The 19,363-nt window shown below is 50.3% G+C and overlaps 1 protein-coding gene across 14 annotated transcripts in view; it reads right to left on the bottom strand.

Annotated features, from left to right (window-relative positions):
* The window catches only part of MAPT (microtubule associated protein tau), a 53,174-nt gene extending 34,514 nt beyond the window's left edge, over positions 1-18,660 (bottom strand). For 10 of the 14 annotated variants that reach the window (XR_010376337.1, XM_064473603.1, XM_064473612.1 and 7 more), the window contains exon 1: positions 18,584-18,660. The gene's annotated coding sequence lies outside the window, so the exon portion shown is untranslated. Of the gene's footprint in view, positions 1-11,125; positions 11,182-17,855; positions 18,027-18,583 lie in introns of those variants that run through there. The other 4 variants (XM_064473604.1, XM_064473610.1, XM_064473605.1 and 1 more) reach the window with 3 other exon arrangements.
* Between the last annotated feature and the right edge of the window lie 703 nt (positions 18,661-19,363).

Here is a 19,363-nt window from a genome sequence, read left to right as displayed (position 1 = left end):
ATTAGTCAGCTCAAGGTCCGCAAGACATTTAAAGAGTAAATAAATATAATTTTCCTTGTGGATTTTGGCAAGGACACTGAAAGCAACATCACTCTTCTCAGAGGAGGTTGCAGAGACCTGACAATAAAGCCTATCAGCTTTTGTGATGGTTCCCCACAGTGCCTGCAAAACCCCACACCGCCGTTTGTCCAACACCCACAAAGGTCTCCATGCCAGCCTGACTTTCTGATTTTGCTTCGTTTGCAAGATACACTGATCGTGAGTTGAGACACCAGAGCCACATCCCTGACACCATCCTGCATTCGTGCCCAGGAGAACTGAGCCAGAAATGAAAGCACTGCTCTTCTTCCACTGCCTATTCTGCAAATTTGTTTTCTGAATAGCTTGTTAGGCTCGAAGGCATCAATAAAATGGCTTGGTCTGGTCTGTCAGCAGAAGTAAAAGCTACTAGAGCGCAGCTGGGGTGGCACTGTTTCGAGTAAAGCCAACTGCTCAATTCATGGCAACCTCCCACCCCAGCACAACCCACACACGTGAAAACTGGTCCAAACGAAACAACTGCTGCATCCTTCCTCCAGGAGGAACTGTAACAACGGCTACAAATACTATTGCATAAAGATGGAAGGAGAATGGAGAAGGCCTATGCAAACCAGGATTAAAAAATAATTACATCAATAAATGAACGAAATATGTAAGAAGCTCCCGGATAGAACCATTTAAGCCCTGTTTATAGGCCATAAGCCAGCGTCAGGTGCTGGGAAGAAACTTCTCTTGTAAAGCAGCACATTTCTCCTGCCTGGTGACCCCTCTGCACTGCACACCAATGAGGCCACATGGTGTCACACAGCCCCCATGCCCAGTCTGCCACAGAAATTCCAGCACAGCCAGCAAACAGGCACCCTGGGCATCTTTCTGGAGCACAGTCAGGACACATCACCACCAGCACAAAGACACAGCAGAGCCCTCATTCTGCTGCCGCTCAGGCTAACCACCAAGCAAACCACGCACAAAGCCTCCAGCACTCTCCGCCTGGGAAGATTTAGATCCCAAATTAAGTCAGGCAGCCCTAAGTCTTAATCCCTTGGCAAAAGGCTTCTCCGCAATGAAAGGTAAATAAAACCAGGGCTGAAAACAACATACCCTATTGAGAGTGGCCCAGTGGCAGAGGGGGAAGAAAGCAGATGCCGGGGACCACACAGCTGTGCTTCGGTGGCGCTCAGCCTTGCGTAATCTGTGCCAGACGACATCATTAGCACTGTCACAAAGGAGCACAAAAACGTATCCCCGCAACCCTTCTGGTGCCAGGAGATGAGTGCTCCCACGATGCCCGTCCAAGGAAAGTGGGTCAGCAGCTGCACCCCACTCACCCGTGGGCCCAGCAACACGCAGGGCTACAAATGCAGCCCAAGGATCAATGGGACACAATCTGACAGCCACCGTTTCTGAACGGCCACAGGATTACCCCCAATCACAGAGGAAGAGGTAGAGTCTCGATCTGCAGCAATTCAAACTGCGCAGCTCCAGGGATCACGAGTCTGGGAACTAATGGCTCAATTTACATACACACAAATCCCAAAATAAACTAGGCGTTGGCAGATCTGTTTGCGGCTGGGTGCGGGGGCTACTAGCCACACACTTGTAAGAAAAGTGAGGAAAGAGAAACTTCAGCAGAAGGCGAGTGCAATGCTTTGAGAGATACTAGCTGGATTTGCACACTCTGTTACTTATCACGGGGTCCTACCCAGCAGCTCCATCTTTCACACCAGTCACAAAATGTCCAGGCAATCACCCAGCTAATTTCCGGATACAGGCAGAGTAAAGCCTCTTGTGCTCAGCCACAGCAGTGTCTTCCTTCTCTGTTACTTAATCAGTAAGGGCAGTAAGTACCCACTCTTGTTACTTGAAAATGAAAATTCAACAAACATGAGCTATCTAAGTGTTACCTCTGAAAGGTGATCAAACACAAACAGGGTTTTGAAAAAAGCATCATTCCATTTGAATTACTTAATTAAAATGGAGTGACAGCCCTGTGGAATAACATCAGCCTGAAAGGCTGTTCATAATTCATAAGCAACTTCCTTTTCATCTCCTTTGTGTACTTTTCCAAGCAGTTTTTCCGAGAAGCTGACAGAGGAAGGGATATAGACGGTGATCTCATTAATCGCAGGCACTGCCTAATATACAGTGAGCTGAGAAATTACATGGAGTTTCAAGTTGTCTAGTCAAGAGGCTAGAAAAACTTCCTTCTGATTCAAAGACAGACAAATGCCTTTTAGAACAACAGGAGGGAGTTCAATAGTCACCAAAGTATTTAATTTCCAAATACCATCTTCCCCCCCCCCCCATTTTCTCTATGTTCAAGTGACTCCTTGGAGGCCTGGAACTTTTGGCACCTTTCCCTGGGGCAGGACACCTTCCACACAGATGTGAGGTGGGGTTCATAGCAGAACAGCTTTGAGACACAGCAGCCTCATCACAGCAAGGGTGGTCACGCTGGCTTCATGCACACCCCTTCTGGACCTGAAGGTAACTGAGACCAGGCAATGAACAACTCCCACACCAGCTGATGACATATTACCAAGTCTGGAAAGGAGATGGGGAAAAGGGAGAGTGGTAACACTGAGGGCTAAAAAGCCCCAAGCAGTGAGATGCCATGATTCTGTACAAGCAGCATCAAAAGGGAACAGAAAAGCTGGGTTCAAAGACGTAAGAGCTCAGGGAACCATCAGTAAATATCCCTTACAAATCTAACCTCTCCACAGCCAAGAGCTCTGGAAGCTAACTGCTGGGGGTCACCAGCTGGCAAAGGTCTCCAGGGCATGCTTGTGGCTAGAGAAAAGCCGAGGGATGCTCACGTGCTGACAAGTTCCTCAGTGTTGCTGAGAATTAAACTAACAGAATTTGCCATCCCAAATCAGCTTAGGTCCAGTTCAGCAGCTGCCTCCAAGCAGGGTGGCAATTACGAGGCCGGATTATCCGGGCACACAACTCCAGGCCATAGCGCAAGCTGCAAGAGTAGCTGGACTCGGGAGATGGGAAATGCTTTTATCTGCATGTCTCTTCTCTGCCCAAATAAAAAAGGCACCACAAATGTGGCCTATTCCAAGAACAGGAATGTGCTGGGAATCACTTCAGGGAACATACACAAGTGTTTTGCAATGCAGGAATATCAACCCTAAATCTTGCATCAATTGCTACTGACAGAAGCACAAGGTGATTTACCAACGGCGTTGTTGCTCCCATCTTCCCTGCACGAGGAACAGAAGTGAAAAGGCTTGTCACGGAGCCAGCTGGGGACAAACTAGCATAGAAGCTGGGCTCCCACAAGATACAACCTGCCTGCTCCCAGCCACACTGCTCTCCTTCAGGCAGGGCGCTCTGGAGCAGCACTTGAGCAGAGAAACCGGAGGAAGCTCCTAAGGCACCCTACAGGGACACAGGGGCAGCAAGGCTCCACCTTCACCTCACCTGAAACCTGAGCACCTCCATGTCCACCTGCAGCACCTACTGCCGCTATTAGTATCTTCCTTCCTTGACCTTTTAGGCTGCCTTACCCTTCTTTTTCGTTTTTTACCTGGCTCAGCCGAGCAGGTCCAAGCCAACCTTTTGCAGCACCACTATAGCAGACCCCCCCGCCCCCCCCCAGCTTTCTCTGTGCACTTACAGGAGGGCATTGCAGGGCGACCGCTGCCCAGGGAGGTGGCAGCACTCCGGATCACCCTTCTCATTCCATACTATGATGCAAAGATCAGCTGTCTCTAAGTCCACTAACTTTAGCTAGATTAAAGCTCTGATCAGAGGGGCTTACACGGCAGCAAAAAAGGAAGCAACAGTACTTTTAAAGCTTGCCCTGTCTGTTCAGCAGGCTCTTTGTGAATAGAGGGAAGAGAAGCCTCTTTAACAGGGATTTGCTAGGCTACCTTTGGATTTCTTCCCAGCCCCCTGCTAGAGTATCTTGCAGTTGTGCATTTCACAGAGCCACAAGATGCTCTGTGAGTGGATAATTTCTTCCTCCCCCAAAATCCTGCTTGCTTGGGAAGCCTTTAAGCAGTTGAACATGTAGAGCGGATCAAGGAGAAGGCAGGAGATCTTATTTACCAGCTAATTCTCTTTGACTCTTCCCATCCCAGGCTCAGCCCAACCCACTGGAAATCTGAGCATCTTCCCTGCTGCTGCAGGTTTTAAGGCAGGCTCACCAGCATTCAGGCTTCTACCAGTCATTATTCACTTAACAGAAAATGGTGGAAGCTTAATATTTCCCCTGCGCTGCCTTTCAAATGCCACGCTGCATGCTGAGATGTGGCTGAATCGCTACACGTGGCAGTACGGCAAAGTCCTCGGGCAGCCTCGCTGGGTGCAAGGGGGAGCTGCTCCCCCGGCCTGCCCGCTGCCACCAAAAAGAATCCAGCGGGAAAGGAAATACAGCACACAAGTCAATGCATTCTTGGCACGTTACCTTCCAGCAATAGCAGAAAAGTAACGCTAACGTGTGCCTGGATGGAGAGAGGGAAAGAGGAAAGGAAAGTTCCCAAAAATGCCGCTGGAGTCTTAATGCATTAGGACAATCGATGGCACGACAGTGTTCTGACCCAACAAAAACCTCCTTTACCTTGGCTGGCAAATCACACCGTGAGGAGGAAGAAATTGCTTTTCCTGAAAGATTGCATTGTCTAAAGAAAGAAAAACAGACATCCATTCCCACTAAGTGACGGCTGCCACACTCCTCTGTCGCTCACGTGGAACAATTGCAAAGGATGTTCCCATGGTAAGCAGTCGAGGAAGGTCCCTTTCACCCAGCAGCTGGTGGCAAAAGGAGCCCAGCAGGGCTCATCTGGTCTGTGGACACTTGCAATCTACCACAAGCAGGACTGTTCGTGTGGCCAGCAGTTTCTCATGATTATCACAATTTTCTTCATTAATATGAGGTCAGAAACAAACTGACAGGACTTATTTCATGCTCCAGTGGGTACCACAACACATCCCAGGGCAGGGAAAGGCTGACAGATATGGGGACCACCCCCATTTTCCTGAACGCAGCCAATTCGGGGGGGCACTGAGCACTGTCACACCCATCTTGGGTTCCCAGATAGAGCTCCTGAAACACAATTCAGTCAACTGAAGAGGTGAAAAATATCCCAAAAGTTGCTTTTTATTAGCCAGCCAGACACTAAACACCCTCAAATAAAAAGTGGGGTGAAAACACCCATGCTGGCTGATAAGACAGCGTAGAATCGAGCTCTCAGACAGGTGCTCACCCCACCTAGCCCGTGTGGGATGTGATCAACCAAAGCACCAGGCAAAGGCATTTCTAGCAGCCACTCCTTAAAAGCAGCTCTGCTGTTCATCTTCACAGGAGCTCTCCAGCACCGTCTCCATTTTACAACCTCCTGCTTTGCAGCACAGCCGTGTGCTGTAGGACCCAGCAGAGACAACTTCCAGCGCAAGAACCAGAGCTCTGCTAATTTCCTTTCTTGCAGGCTTTTGTAGTGGCACACATGCAACGGCATCCATTTGGTGCACCTGAGCCACAGGCTAAAGAAATGTCTGGTGCGAACATGGGATCAAATACAAGCCCTGAGCTATCTGCAGAGTGCACACACCATCGGCACACTCTGCATTGAAGAGTTTAAGTTGAATGTTCTGCATTTAAGTGCAAAAATTGCAGAGTCCACTGCAAGGAGGGAAACACCTTGCAGTACTCTGCTGCCTTCCTGCCCAGTCCCATGAATCTTTTCTTTATTTGCTCCAGGAGAAAACAGCCACCATCCACCTTTGCTGCAGTGCACAGAGCCAGGGCCCCTGAGGACATGCAGCAGGATTAAGCCTTCCTGCACAGGGAAGGGCCACATCCTGCACTTTCCAGGAGCTGCTCTAGCCAGCTGGCCTCGGCGCAAGCAGTGACCAGGCTGCACACCAGCTTCCTTCCCCTACCTCTCTACATGCAAAGGTAGATGATGCTGCCATTTGGTGCTAGGCTCAAAGGATGCTGACACCGAGAAGAGGAGATCATCGCGCAACCAGAAGCCTCATAAATTAAAGAGAATTTAATGAGAAGGAAACTTCACTTACACCTGTAAATGGACTTGAAGATCCAGGTACTTGCTATCATCTTCCACCTCGACCAAGCTGATAATGTGTGCATGCAGTACACCACCACGGGAAGGGCCCAAAATATGGGGTGAAAAAAGCAGATACCTTGGCCTCAGAGCAACATTTTGATTGTGGAGAGATCTGAAAAACCAGGCCCCTACCTCAAAACTGGGCAATTCAACAAGCCAGGCTCAGGCCACACTGCCTGGTCCCACCCTTACTCCTTACACCACAGCACCGCTCCAATACCCCACTGGGAGGTGGTTCAAGGCACTAAACCAGCAGAAACTGAGCCTCTCACAAGCAGAAGTTGCGTGTGACAGTAGTGGCATGGGTCATCTCACCCGGCATTGGAGCACCAACATAGCAGAGGGGAAAAGCATGGGACACCAGCACCAGCCACCATCCAGCTGCACACCTTGAGCCCCTCCAGGTTTTGCCTCAGGCCTGAAAAAGATGCTGTCAAGACACAAGGTACGTGTTTATGGCTTACTTTGATCTCAGCTGCTCCTTTTTCTTTGATTTCACAGGGCTGACAACATTTGCTGCACCCTGACAGAGGTTCTGTGAATATTCAGTGCTGCCACAGTAATGAAGATATTAAAAGATTCTTCATGCCACTGCCCTAGCCTACAAATGTGAGTGGTCCTAGTTAGAGTGGATGGGAAAGAACCAGGGAAGTGCTGCGGACACTAACGTTGCAGGAGATTTTCTCAAGGGAAGGAAAGCATTCAAGTCATCTTCTCAGATTGGGCCTTCATTTCTTAAGTTATTTTGAGCTGTTTCAACACATGGATAGAAATTAAAACTACGACAACAGCACCATCTGCTCCAGCTACTACCACACCACCGTGGCTGGCGTTGCTCTTGCAGCAACAGAAAGCCTGTCCTGGGGAAGAAGCCAAGTCAGGGGAGTTTTCTTAGGGAGTACTATTTTACTTCTACAAGTGCCAAGCCTGCAGAGCTCCTGGCCGCAGAGACTGCCACTGCAGGAGTGGTCCACAGCGTGGTACAGCAGAGAAACTTCCAATACTGTGCAAGAACAGAGAGGGAAGGGGCAGGGTGTCCAAGCAGCCCGCTTAAGCAGCGATGCTCGCTGCCCTCAGCAGTGCCAAGAAGCCCAGGGTAAGCATCTCGGACACACACGTGCAGGAACAGGCGTTACCAACTTGCCTGAAAAACCACAGCTTACCACTGCAGTAGGAACGCAGGTCTCTACAGACTCCTGTGACAAACCATCACTGCACAGTTTGCCCACAGTGCTTGTTTCACCAAGCCACTGCTTTTAGCCACTTGATACCCAAACTGGGCACCAATACCCTGTGGCCCCACAGCATCCAGTTCCAGCATCCCAAAGATGACTGACAGCACTGCAGCAGGTTGCCTTTTTGGGACAGTCTCTATAAATACAGGGGAAGGAAAGAGTCATGCATTCCTGACACACTGGTTTCTTACCCTAGAAAGAAAAAAACATGCCAGATCTCGCAAGCTTTCAGGGATTTAGCTGGACTTGTCCTCACCCCAGCAGTCGCTATGCACAACACAGGGCTCGGAAGGCAATTTGAGCTTGTGTCTAGCTTTATTTTTGCTTTTCTTGACTGAGACACACTTCAGATGAGGTCAAAAGTCAGTGTTTCCTAAACATCCTTTTTTATTTAAGGCCAAAAGACAAACAACAGGACATTCATTAAGCATTTCTGCTACGCTTACATATCCCTTGTCATTTTATTGTATAACAGCAGAAAATATACTGTTCCCTCAAAATGTCCACAACAGTATTTATTAAAAACTAAACGCAGCATTTTATTAAAACTGTATCAGAAGGTGCAGTAACAAGATAAATGCAGAAAAAAAATTCCTAATCTGGAGGAGCTCAAGAAAAAAAACAAAACACATCAGCAGGAGAGCACAACCTAGGAGAGCACAGCCTAGGGATGAGTGCACCATTTGACTCCTGACAGAGAGGGCAGGGACTGGGACACACCAACCACATCAGTGAGCTATGGGGTAAGGGGTGCACACCCCAGCAGGCTCACGCCTCACCGAGCACCGGGAAGTTGCTGTCCCAGTCACAGGGAGTGGCTGAGCAGACTGCTCGTGGGCTGCCGCGGTTCTACCAGGGGTTCTGGTGCCTGTTTTAGCTCCGAGTTTCATACACCACACCACAAACAGCAAGAGAAAGGTGCAGTGGAAGACAGTAGTAGTGTCTTCTGATACCTGGCACAAGTCAGCAGAATTTGAGAGCCAAAGCTCTTGCTTCTAAAACAAAAACCCAAGAGAAGCTGCATTTGTACCTTTATTTTTCATAACAAAGGAGCACAGTTTGAACCTTGCTAAGGCACAAGACAAACAAAGATTTTTCAAGTAAGGATGAACAGCAAATAAATACCTTCATACACAAAACACAGCCCTACTCAGCACTCTGGTGCCTCTCTCCAGCTGGTCTTCCCCCAGTTTGGGCCACTCGGGATGACAATCAGGTAGCAATCTGTCTTGCCTTGAGTCTAGTTTTATCAAGCTGATGAGCAGATTTGCAACAAAAGCAGATGCAGGCAGCGTGAACAGTGACAATCCACATGGGAACCCTGACCATAAATTCAGCCAAAGAGTAGCAAAACCATTATTTCCCCTCCCACCCCAAAGGCTAAAGAAGGAGCAAGTTGTGGGTTTTTTTAAACAAAAAAAAAAAGGGTCAGAATCCATGTGCATTTCACCCTCCCCAGGAATGAGCTGAAGCCCAGTTGATGCCCATCTTCCTTTCCACAGGGATGAAGAGTGGAAATTGTCCAAATTTAAGACTGCCCCAAGTCTAGGAATTCAGGCTCAATCTTCCCCAGTACACATTTGTTAAAAATAAATGAGGTACAGTCAGTCTCCTCAGGGATTTTTATCCCCTTTCAGCTCTAAATGCAGCTCTGCTGTCACACGTATGATATGTATAAAAGGACAGCCTGCTTCAGAGCCTTACTTCTTGCTTAAAATAATATTGCTCCTGGTCTCAGGTTACGAGGGACCCATTCATGTTCGGTAAGGTCACAGGCTCTCTCTAAATCACTAATACAAAGGCTGGAATAAACAGGGTTGCCAGTATTTCAGTAGTGCTTCTTTTTATTGCAGTACATGGACAGAGACAGACTATTTGAAGAGGCTCTGACCACACCTAGAGCCACAGCGCTTTGTCATTCCTTATCGAGGGAGGCAGAGAGCAGTCTACTGCCGGTGGGAGATGCTGGCTTCTGTTCTCACACTGACATCGGGCAGCAGCAAAACAAACCCCACTGCGGCCTGACAGTTTTACCCCCCTTACAGGACTGTTTTCACACATGGGAAGCGTTCAGTGCATTTCCCCCTCCATAGACTACAGGACTTCAGTGCCTTGCAATCCTTACTTGGTTCCAAAACTCATTTTACACACGCTCATCTCCCTTCAGCATCAGACAGGTGTGCTCAGCTCCCTCTTGCTAGTGAGGACTTTCTAGTATTTCACCCAGGCCATTTCAAGCTATTTTGCAGGAAGCATTCATAAGGTGCTTTCCATCTGCACACAAACACTGCTACAACCACAGAACAGGATTCTTCCATGCAAGAACTTAAGCACCAAGAGGCTCTTGGATGTTGACAGAGCAAATAAAGTCATGGAGTCAGAAACCCCTCCATAAGGGAAGTACCTAATGAAAGTTATGTGCTCTCCATAAGAGGAGCAACAATAACTAATGAAACATGCTTTGGAGCTGAGCACGGACCTCAGACAGCCGTGACAATAAACCCTATTATTAGACACAATAAAAGCAGTGACATATTTGAGAGATTAAGCACTAATAAGTGCCTTCAAATTAAACAGTATTCATGTCTCTCTTCCCCTCTCGCCCAGAGGAACCCGGCGGAAGGGAGGAGCTGGCAAGGTAATTCAGCTAACACTAAAATAGGGGAAAGGCAAAACTCATGCAAAGCAGGCTACAAAGCCATAAAATAAGGACGCAGTGATGACAGCTCAGCAGTGCTGTAGATGAGAGGTTCCCAGTGCTGGATGCCCAGTACATCCTGCGGGGAGCTGGGTCCTGCCTTGCTCTCAGCAAGCCCGGTTGCCAAGCTCTTGCCCTGGCAAGGGCGAGGCAAGCACCGGCTGCCTCAGCAAAGAGGCTCCTAGGGGCACTGCAGAAGAACACGGACCTGGGTCTGCCAGGCAAGATTTAAAATCGAAGGGAAAGAGGACAGGAACAAGAAAGATTGATGAGAAAGGAAAGGAGATAGGACAGCATGGCCACGTGTGCACATGGTGCTTGGATTTGGCAGGTGCCCAAGATGCACACACCACGCAGGACCAGAACAAAACCTGGGAGCATCGTGGTCAACTCCTTTCTCCAGCTCACAGCTGCCCTTTTCAGATCACCCACCAACCACTGCAACCCCTGCAAGTCTCCCTTTCGCAAGCCCCAGAGTCACTCCCTTTGCCACAGGACAGGTCCAATACCCTCATTTTAGTCCCATCCTTCCTGAATCTGTTCTCTTGCCTACTCATGTGCAGCGACTACAACCAACGCCGCAGCTCAATCAGTCGATCTTTAGCTGGACTTTTTACCTGCTTTCCTTTTTGTACCCAACAGCAACATTTATTACTTCTCTTATATATGCCTGCCAGGCTCTCCATTATTACACCAGAAGATGCCAAGGGAAAAGCATGCAGTTTTCTGTCCAATTTGGAGATGTCCATTGTTAAAAGCTACTTCTGCAAACCCCTCCAGCTAGCTCCAGGGCAGCATCATTTGTCATGCTGATGAGGCAGTAGGCAAAACCACATATGAAGAAATAATTTCAGAGGGCAGAATTTGCTTAGGGTAAAGTCTGCCCTTGAATTCAAAGTAAGCAGGAGCTGAAAATGAACCACAAAAAGCAATTCAGACTTTGGATTAAATCCCAGCTTTAGGCTCACTAACACCTGACGTCTGACACCACAAGCTACGGCTACTGGCGGAGAGCACGTGAAGCTCCACTTCCATAACACAGCCACACACACCAGCTTCATCACAGGTCTCACCTTAAACCACAAAGGTAATTCAGTCCCAGCAACTCTTAGCCCATCACATCCAGGATCTGCAGTGGGAGAGTAATAAAATAGTCAGCACCTGCATGGAGCTGGTCAGCACTTTGTACAAGGCAAGTCAGCATTAGAAAGGGAACACGAGACACATTTACACCTCCCAGGTCTCCTTTACTTCTGACCACATCAAAGTGAAGTACACTTTTGGATGGAAGTTGCATTTTTATACAGAGGCTCCTCTGGCCAGCTGCAATGACACACAACCCTGAGGGTTCACAAAAGGCTGGAGCTACAAGCCAACCTCCAGGAAGCTCATCCCACCGGATTATGCCTTCTCTTGGGAAAGTCTCTTCCAGCGCACCACTTCTGTCATTGCTGTGTCCTCAAACTACCCACACAATAAACACTCTCACCTTGATCCCTGCAAACCAGGACAGGAACACCTTGTCACCTATAATCCCAGTGCAAGCAAGTTTTCAGCCCGGACACACAGTTCTGATGCTGTCGTGCAGACAGGCTGCTGATCACCACTCCTGAAGCCCTCCCACTACTGTACCTCCCATCATCGATGTCCAACAGCCCCTTCCCAGGACAGGGACCCCAGGAGAAGACTGCTAAGATGCAGCCTGATGAAAGCTCCCGTGGTCCCTTTGCTTGCCATCCACCACAGGGGAACCATCCCCTTCATCCTCTGCCAAAGGCTCACCCTGTGACCTGGACATACAAAGCCACAGCAGCCAGCCAAGAAAAACATTGCTTGCCCATCGCCTTGCCTCACATCTTGATTTTGACAGACCTGCTCGGCCCTCAACTCAACTGTGAACGTGCACTGCTGGCCAGATGTGTTGCCTGCACCAGGAAGCTCACGTGAAGTGACATTTGAGAGAAAGAAGGAGCAGAGCTGCTTGTAAGACACACACACGTTCATGGTAAGGCCAAGCCAACACATCCAGGACAGAAGTCAAGCTTTGATCAAATAAAAGATAAAATGTTTCTTAGGCAGGGAAGAATTTCACTACTCTGAACACCCCCCTACTTCTCCAATTTCAACTACAAAAGGGCATCCCAGCAAACAAGTCTTTCTAATGTATGGAAGACAGTTGATTTATCTCAAAAACAGATCTCCAGGCCATCAGAAACACACACATTGCTGAGCTGGACATGTTCAAGGATCATGGGAGATGCTTTCTTTAGAATTTTTTAGCCATTTACAAACACCTCGAGGAATTTCAGTCTGCAGCAAGTGACTTGGCACACTGATGAAATCCATCTGAAATTACATCGGGCACTTCCAGGCAGACAGCCTGGGACAGGAGCTGACAGGGAGCCGTAAAGCCAAACACTGATAAGCAGCAGGAAGCCCTACAACTCTGCAGCACACAGCATTCAAAGCCACACACACACTATTCAAAACCGTGAATACAAGTGGTTCCATCACGTCTCTTGTAAGTGCTGAAGTTCTCCATGAACAGCAAAGTTTAATGCAGTCCTTCCTATGGACTTGTATAGTCTGTCCCTTAAGACTGCACCTCAACCCGCAATAACCCCATCAGCCTTCATCCTTCCCACATGCCCGAGAGCATCGCCACAGACAGCCAAGTAACACGCGCGCTGACCAGCCGAAGGGGACAGCTTGGGGACAAATCCACCTGCCTTCCCGGGGCACTAACGGTGCCATCCCACCAACCATGCTGAAGCCCTCCTGAAGTACTCAGGGAAGGCACAGAGGCAAACACGGACAGACAGCAATGCCGATCTACTCCAGGAAGCGAGGTCAGGGCAGGTACAGTGGGGAGGCTGCAAAGATGGAAATAATTAGCCCAACTGCAGCGATAATCCTTTTAGCTTAACAGAAGGTATCCCCTGGTGCTCCCTTTCCTTGGATATTTAAAGAAAAGACACTGAAAACAGGAGCCATGCCACATGTAATGACTGCCTTTACTAATCAGACTGCCTGGAAGGGGGGGGAGGAAAATCAGTGGATTGATTTCTGAGGAGCCTGAAGGGCTCATTAGACTGGCAAAGAAAATCCACTCAAGTCTAAAGACACAGGTATATCTCCTCCAGAATCCAGTGTAAACTGCATTTGCTTTCCACAGGCACTTTAAAAAACAGCCTACAACCAGCAGATTCCAGTGTGAAAGCTCTAACTTGCAGATGGAGGAGATCCATCCTGCTGCAAGAAGAGATTCACAGATTCGTTCAGTCCCTCACAGCAGAGCTGTGCCCACACAAAAAAAAAAAACCACACAAGGGCCACAATCCCCCACTATATCCACCACATCCTGGGGTGATCTGCAAAGACAGCTTGGAACTGAGGGCTGTTCACACTAAAAAGCCAGACGGGAGCAACGCTGCACAGAGCAGGCACTCCACCACTTGTGCATCTTCAAGAAGAAGCAGTGATCCAAACTGAGGGCTGCACCTCTGACAAGGCTGAGCCAGCCTGGTGCTCTGCAAGGTTTTGGCAGGGCTGCGTGCCACCAAACAGCCCACTGACCTCTGCCCAGGATCACTCACCCTAATTCTCTTCCCAGGACTGGTCTGAGATGAGTGGGAACATCTCCGTGCTGCTCTACAAGGATTAGTAATACAGCTCAAGTTACTTCTGCAATTACCTCCTTTCTTTTCTGCTTCCGTGGGTAGGGAGAGCCCCCCCGGCAATCCCTGCATTACAGCACTGCCTACTTTATTGACGAGCACCCCCAACTGCAAGGGGTTCGGTGCTTGGGGTGAGCCCCAGGACACCATGCCAGCCCACCTCTGGAGTCTAAACACCACGGTTAAGCAAGCAAAGCTCCTGTGGTAGAAAGCAGAGATTACACTGCCTGGGAAGAAAAACCTAGAAAGCCAGCCCAGCTCTGATGCGACTGCAGTACTAGTGAGAGATCCTGAGAGCTGCTGTCCTTCCCCCAACACATCAGCTGATGCTTCTCTGAACAGGGTCTGGGAACAGCCAAGACAGAGTCTGGGGCTCCTGCTGGCTAAGGGGCAGGCACACAAGGGAAATGATCGTCTCTGATTTTGTTTAGCAGTTTCAGCTGTTCTCACACAGCTAGAGAGGTCCATTTTGCTTTTGCAAGAAAGGGCTCACAGCGGTTCTCCACAGACTATAGAGGTCTGCAGCCCTTTGAGGAAGCCCGAAAGCACAACATGGGACCCTGCTGTTCAGGGGCAGCTGCTTTACCTGCACACAGAGCCACCACCCTCCTAAACCTATGCCACGGTCCAGCAGCATCAGAGACAACCCTGATACGCCACACACCCTCTCAGCATCACCCAGATGAAGGACCCGTGAGTGTCACATGCCCAGGGCACTTCACTACAAGCTTCCAACTCTCACAGTCCAGCCCCACACCTACATACAGCCAGCACACATCCTAGGAAGCAATAAGCCAACCTACTAGCTGACTGACCTCATCAACCAGCAGGCTAAGCAAACTGGAAAATACCGGGAGCTGGGTGGTAGCCAGCACCCCAATTCTTTCTTGACTAACCATCAAGCTTCAGAGCATTGGTATAGCTAAATTAGCAGCGCTCCCTCAAAAGATGCAGAGACAACAGCCAAGCCTCATCAGCACTCTGGGCTAGCAAAATAAGCCTATTCTGCTCTAGACAAACTCAAATCTACAGCTTTCCTCTGGCTTTTGAATAACATTTCTCTTGGGGAAAAAAAGGGAACGACCACCCTCAGTACTTCCCCCTCAGACACTCCTTCGTGATCCAATTTTCAACGCTTCACAGACCAAAAGGGATTTGTCAGAAAGTCTGGACGCGGGCACGCCCCAGCACCCGCACCTCAAACGGCGGTGCCAAACACCCATACCAGCACAGACACTCCACCAGGCAAAGCCCTTACAGCTGTGTTGCTGTAAGCATCAGGACAGTTTATTACTCGCATGCTGATGAACACAGGCTTTCAGAAGAAACAGCAGAGACACCATCTCAAAAGTGTTTTCAGCATGGCTTTCCCCAGCCATTTCTAACAGCCCCATGCTGCAAAGCCCAACTTCCAAATCAAGATATAAACACCACCAAGGAGCAATTTGCTCTACTCCCCGCTACTGCACAGTAAGAACTGCACAGCTAAGCCCTGGCAAATATGCAAGGAGCAAGGTGGTACCCAAACACTTCCAAATCCCGTGGCTGGCAAAACCCTGAAAAAAAAAAAAAGACAGTGATGCAACATAGATCAACAAGCATGCAGTGAAGAACACAGTTCTTCGAAATGAAGCAGAGGAACATGAAAAACCCCCACCTTACTGGCATGCTACAAGTGCCCCTGGCTAGACACACCAGGCTCAGCCTCCATGTGGAAAGAGCAGTTGCAGTGTCACATTTCCCTCATTTTTATCCCATGAGGGCTGCTCTCCCGACCAGGGGAGCAGACTTCCCAGGGCTTTTGGGAAGGAAAGCTGCAGGTCAGATAAATTTGTTCAGGTCAGATAAATTTGTTTACCTGGTCCAGCTGGTCCTGCTGAAACTGGAATTTATTAAGCACAGAGGGAATGGGTCGGTTTGAATTAAATGTCATAGGAAGAAAGAGGCTGGAAGCAGAAGGCAGCAAGGTGATAGAGAGGAACTGATGCAGGGTGAGGAAGACTAAATTAGAAGCTTGACCTGTAAAAACTTAACACAGTACTTGAAAAGGGCTAGTAATGAGGGAGGGAGGGAGAGACACAAACCCCACACTATTGCACTTGTCACCTGAACGGACTGCACCTCTCCATGGGAGCTCCCCACAGAGCACACAGAGGTCCTGTCACTTCTGTCCTCATCTCTGCTAATCCCAGCTGATGAAGGATAAACGTCCATATCTCATCTGTGATGCCACCTGCCCCTTCCAGAGTAGCCAAGAGCCCTGCTCTCCCAGGCGGAGACCACAACATCTTGATGGGTCTCATGTTCATGTCAGGTGGGACTTTTGCAACAAGTTCACCTGAAAGCTGCAGATCAGCAGCGAGATGTTCCAGAGAAGGGCTGAACAAATGGTCCTCTTAGAAAGTCTACGTTTAAGGGCTTCAAATGACAACAACTATGCTTCACACTTTCACTCATTAAACCAGGCAGAGCTGGTTTAGTTCATGTTTCTCAAGGGTCAACTTCTGGCCATCTTGCTGTGCGAGATGAAGACAGAGCCACAGCGCTGCACTCCTCCATGCACACACTAATGGCCTAATAACCTCTTAAACCAGCCAGCGCTTACCAGTTGTTTCATTTTAAGCTCTATGTGTTCAAGATTCAACTGTCCCAAGATCCTCTCATGCTACAATCAAGCCTTATGGAGGATGGAGATCCAAGCAACGAACCTGTGGGACAGGCATCATGTTTCCCCAGAGCATGAGAGCTGGGTCTCAAAAACCACACCCCACCTGCAGCTTCATTCCACAAGCCTTCATCTCCAAGGGCATCCAACAGCATGAGGTACCTCTGCTAACACTGGGGGATAGCACAGGGAAGCATGCCACAGCCATACACCTCCTTCCAAACACCATTATTCTAGCTAGAGCAAGAATAAGAACATGCAATACTATCAGGTGTGAATTATCTGCCTGGAAAACCTGCATGCGCTACAGTTAAGTCAGCCAGCACCTTGCCTTTCTCTTTAGCTGCACATCTTCGGGGAAAAGCATTTTGCATATCAAAATGGAACAAAGTGTAACTGGGTTAGACTATCTCTCATTTCTAGAGAGAATAAGATTTTAACGTACATTCTGTCAAGAGCAACCTGTAAGCACCCAGCTGAGAGCTGTTTTGATTGACCTCCTTGAGAAAAAAATGCAAAAAATCTGAACCGCACAGGGAAACCATTAAACACTCCAAATCTGCGGTATTGGCAGCAAAGGCAAAAACCCTTCATCGCATGTAAGAGGGCAGCCATTACTCAAAAGAACAAATTAGCGATTCTCGGTAGTGAATTTTATACCACTCATTCAGACACGCGTTAGACATCTGCCCAGATCCACGCAGATAAACGCAGGGCAGCTCAGGAATACACCGCATACAAATCGCTGAAGTGACAGCTTAGCTCATCTCAGCTGCTTGTTCCAGCAAGCCTGTTTCTAAGCAAGACCAGCCTCTCGCTGCAAATGGAGCTGCACCTCATATGGTGGTACCACCAGCAAATGGAAGGAGAAACTCCCTTTAAAGTGATGGCAGCTGCCCTCTGCGAACGAACAACAGGATTGCATTTCTAGGTGTTAAAAAAAAAATAAAAATCTTTCCTAACCAAATCCTCCCTTGTGCTAACACGGCAGGCGGGGATGCAGGCAGACATCTCCATGCCTCCCCTGAAGTAAGCTGTTTCTACTCTTTAGAGGTTTAATTGCTCCAAGCCAGGAGGGCAGGTGTGCCACGCAGCACACCTGGAAACACCTGGCAAGAAAACTTCCCTTTCACATCTGTGAAGTTGGGCTTAAAACAAAGAAATACCCAGCAACTAAAGGAAAAAAGACAAACTCCAGGAATGGGGCGGCAGCCCCATGCCCCGCCTGGAGTGATTTTAGGACAAGAAAGAACGAGCAGCATGGGAACAGGCATGAAAGGGGCAAGGGAGCAATTTCAGCATGACACGGGGATGCCAGCGAGGTGCAAGGCACATCCAGGGACCGCTGACACCGCCAGTTACGCCAAGCAGCACCACCCCAGCCCCAAACCCACGGGGCTTGGCACCAGCATCCCCAGCCCGGATGGAAAACACGCGGGGTTTAACAGCAGAGGAACCCACCTGAGGGACCGCGCTGTTAACGTTAAATATTGGAATCCCTCGGCTGGGCATCTGGGGGATACAACAAAGCAGGGCAACTCCGGGGCGCCGTGACCTCGATAACGCCTGCCACCCCCAAATTTCAGGCTGGGCGTGGACAGCTCCGTTTTCTGAAACGCCTTTTCCTCATGGTTTTCTATTATTGATTAATTTACCTGTTTTAATTACAGCTGCCCCCGCCTCCCCCCCTCCCCGAGGGCGGCTGCAGAAGATGGCACCGCGCCGGGGCGGGAAGGCGCTGCCCGCCCCTCCTGCCGCAGCCCCGCCGGCACGGCCCCCGGCCCCACCTGCCGCAGGGAAAAAAAAAAAAAACGGCGAAAAAGGGAGAGAAAGAAAAAAGCCAGAAACGAAAATCGTCCTGCTTTCCTCCCTACCGGTCACCCCGCCCCGCCGCGCACCTGCAGCCGGGCGGCAGCGCTGCCGCAGGGGACGCCCCTCGCACTGCTGCAGCGAGCGGGCTGCCGAGGCGACGCCCCGGGCAAACCGGCACCGGCGGGTTTTTCTGGGGGCTGAAATGGCTGGTTTTGGGTTTGGGTTTTGGGGTTTTTTTTTCTCCTCTCCACCCGTCTCACGCTTTCTGCGTGACGACGGGGAAACGCAACGCCGGTAGACCGGGGAGAAGGGTGTCCGGCCGTGCAGCACCCCCTCCCGCAGGCCCCCCTCCCGCCGGCCGGAGGCCGTGCCCCTACCTGCCGCTGCACGGGTGTCCGCACCGGAGCCGGGCGGCGAGTGACAGCGGCGGCGCGGGCGGGGCGGGGCGGGGGCGGGGCGGGGGGGGCGCGCGCGAGCTCCGGAACCTTCGCCGAGCCGGCGGGGGGGGGGGGGAGACGCCGTGGGAGTACGCATGCGCCGCAGGGCTCGGCTCCCCCGCCCGAGCGCTCTCCGCGGACGAGGGCGGCGCATGCGCGGTGCGTGGCGGGAGGGAGGGCGGGGCGTCGCCTTTTGTCTGCGGGAGTCGCAGTATCGCAGAATCGTGGAGTCGTTGAGGTTGGAAAAGATCTCTCGGATCATCAAGTCCAACCACCAGCCCAGCACCCCCAGGCCTCCTAAACCTTGTCCCCAAGGGCCACGTTTACACGTTTTCTGAACCCCCCCAGGGACGGTGACTCCCCCCCCTCTCTGGGCAGCCTGTGCCAGGGCCTGACCGCTCTGGCAGGGAATGAGGCATTTTCCCTCACACCCAACCCAAACCTCCCCTGACGCAGCCTGAGGCCGGTTCCTCTCGTCCTGTCACTGGTGACTTGGGAGCAGAGACCGACCCCCCCTCACTCCAGCCCCTCTCAGGCAGCTGCAGAGAGCGAGAAGGGCTCCCCTCAGCCTCCTCCAGGCTAAACCCCCCCAGCTCCCTCAGCCGCCCCCCAGCACACTTGTGCTCCAGACCCTGCCCCAGCCCCGCTGCCCTTCTCTGGACACGCTCCAGCCCCTCCAGGCCCTTCTTGTCCCGAGGGGCCCAAACCTGAGCCCAGCAT

Source organism: Phalacrocorax carbo, chromosome 25 (genome assembly GCF_963921805.1).
Source record: "Phalacrocorax carbo chromosome 25, bPhaCar2.1, whole genome shotgun sequence".
In the NCBI taxonomy this organism is placed as follows: Eukaryota; Metazoa; Chordata; class Aves; order Suliformes; family Phalacrocoracidae; genus Phalacrocorax; species Phalacrocorax carbo.
Note: the sequence above shows the minus strand (reverse complement) of the source record. Positions and strands in the feature narration are given on the sequence as shown.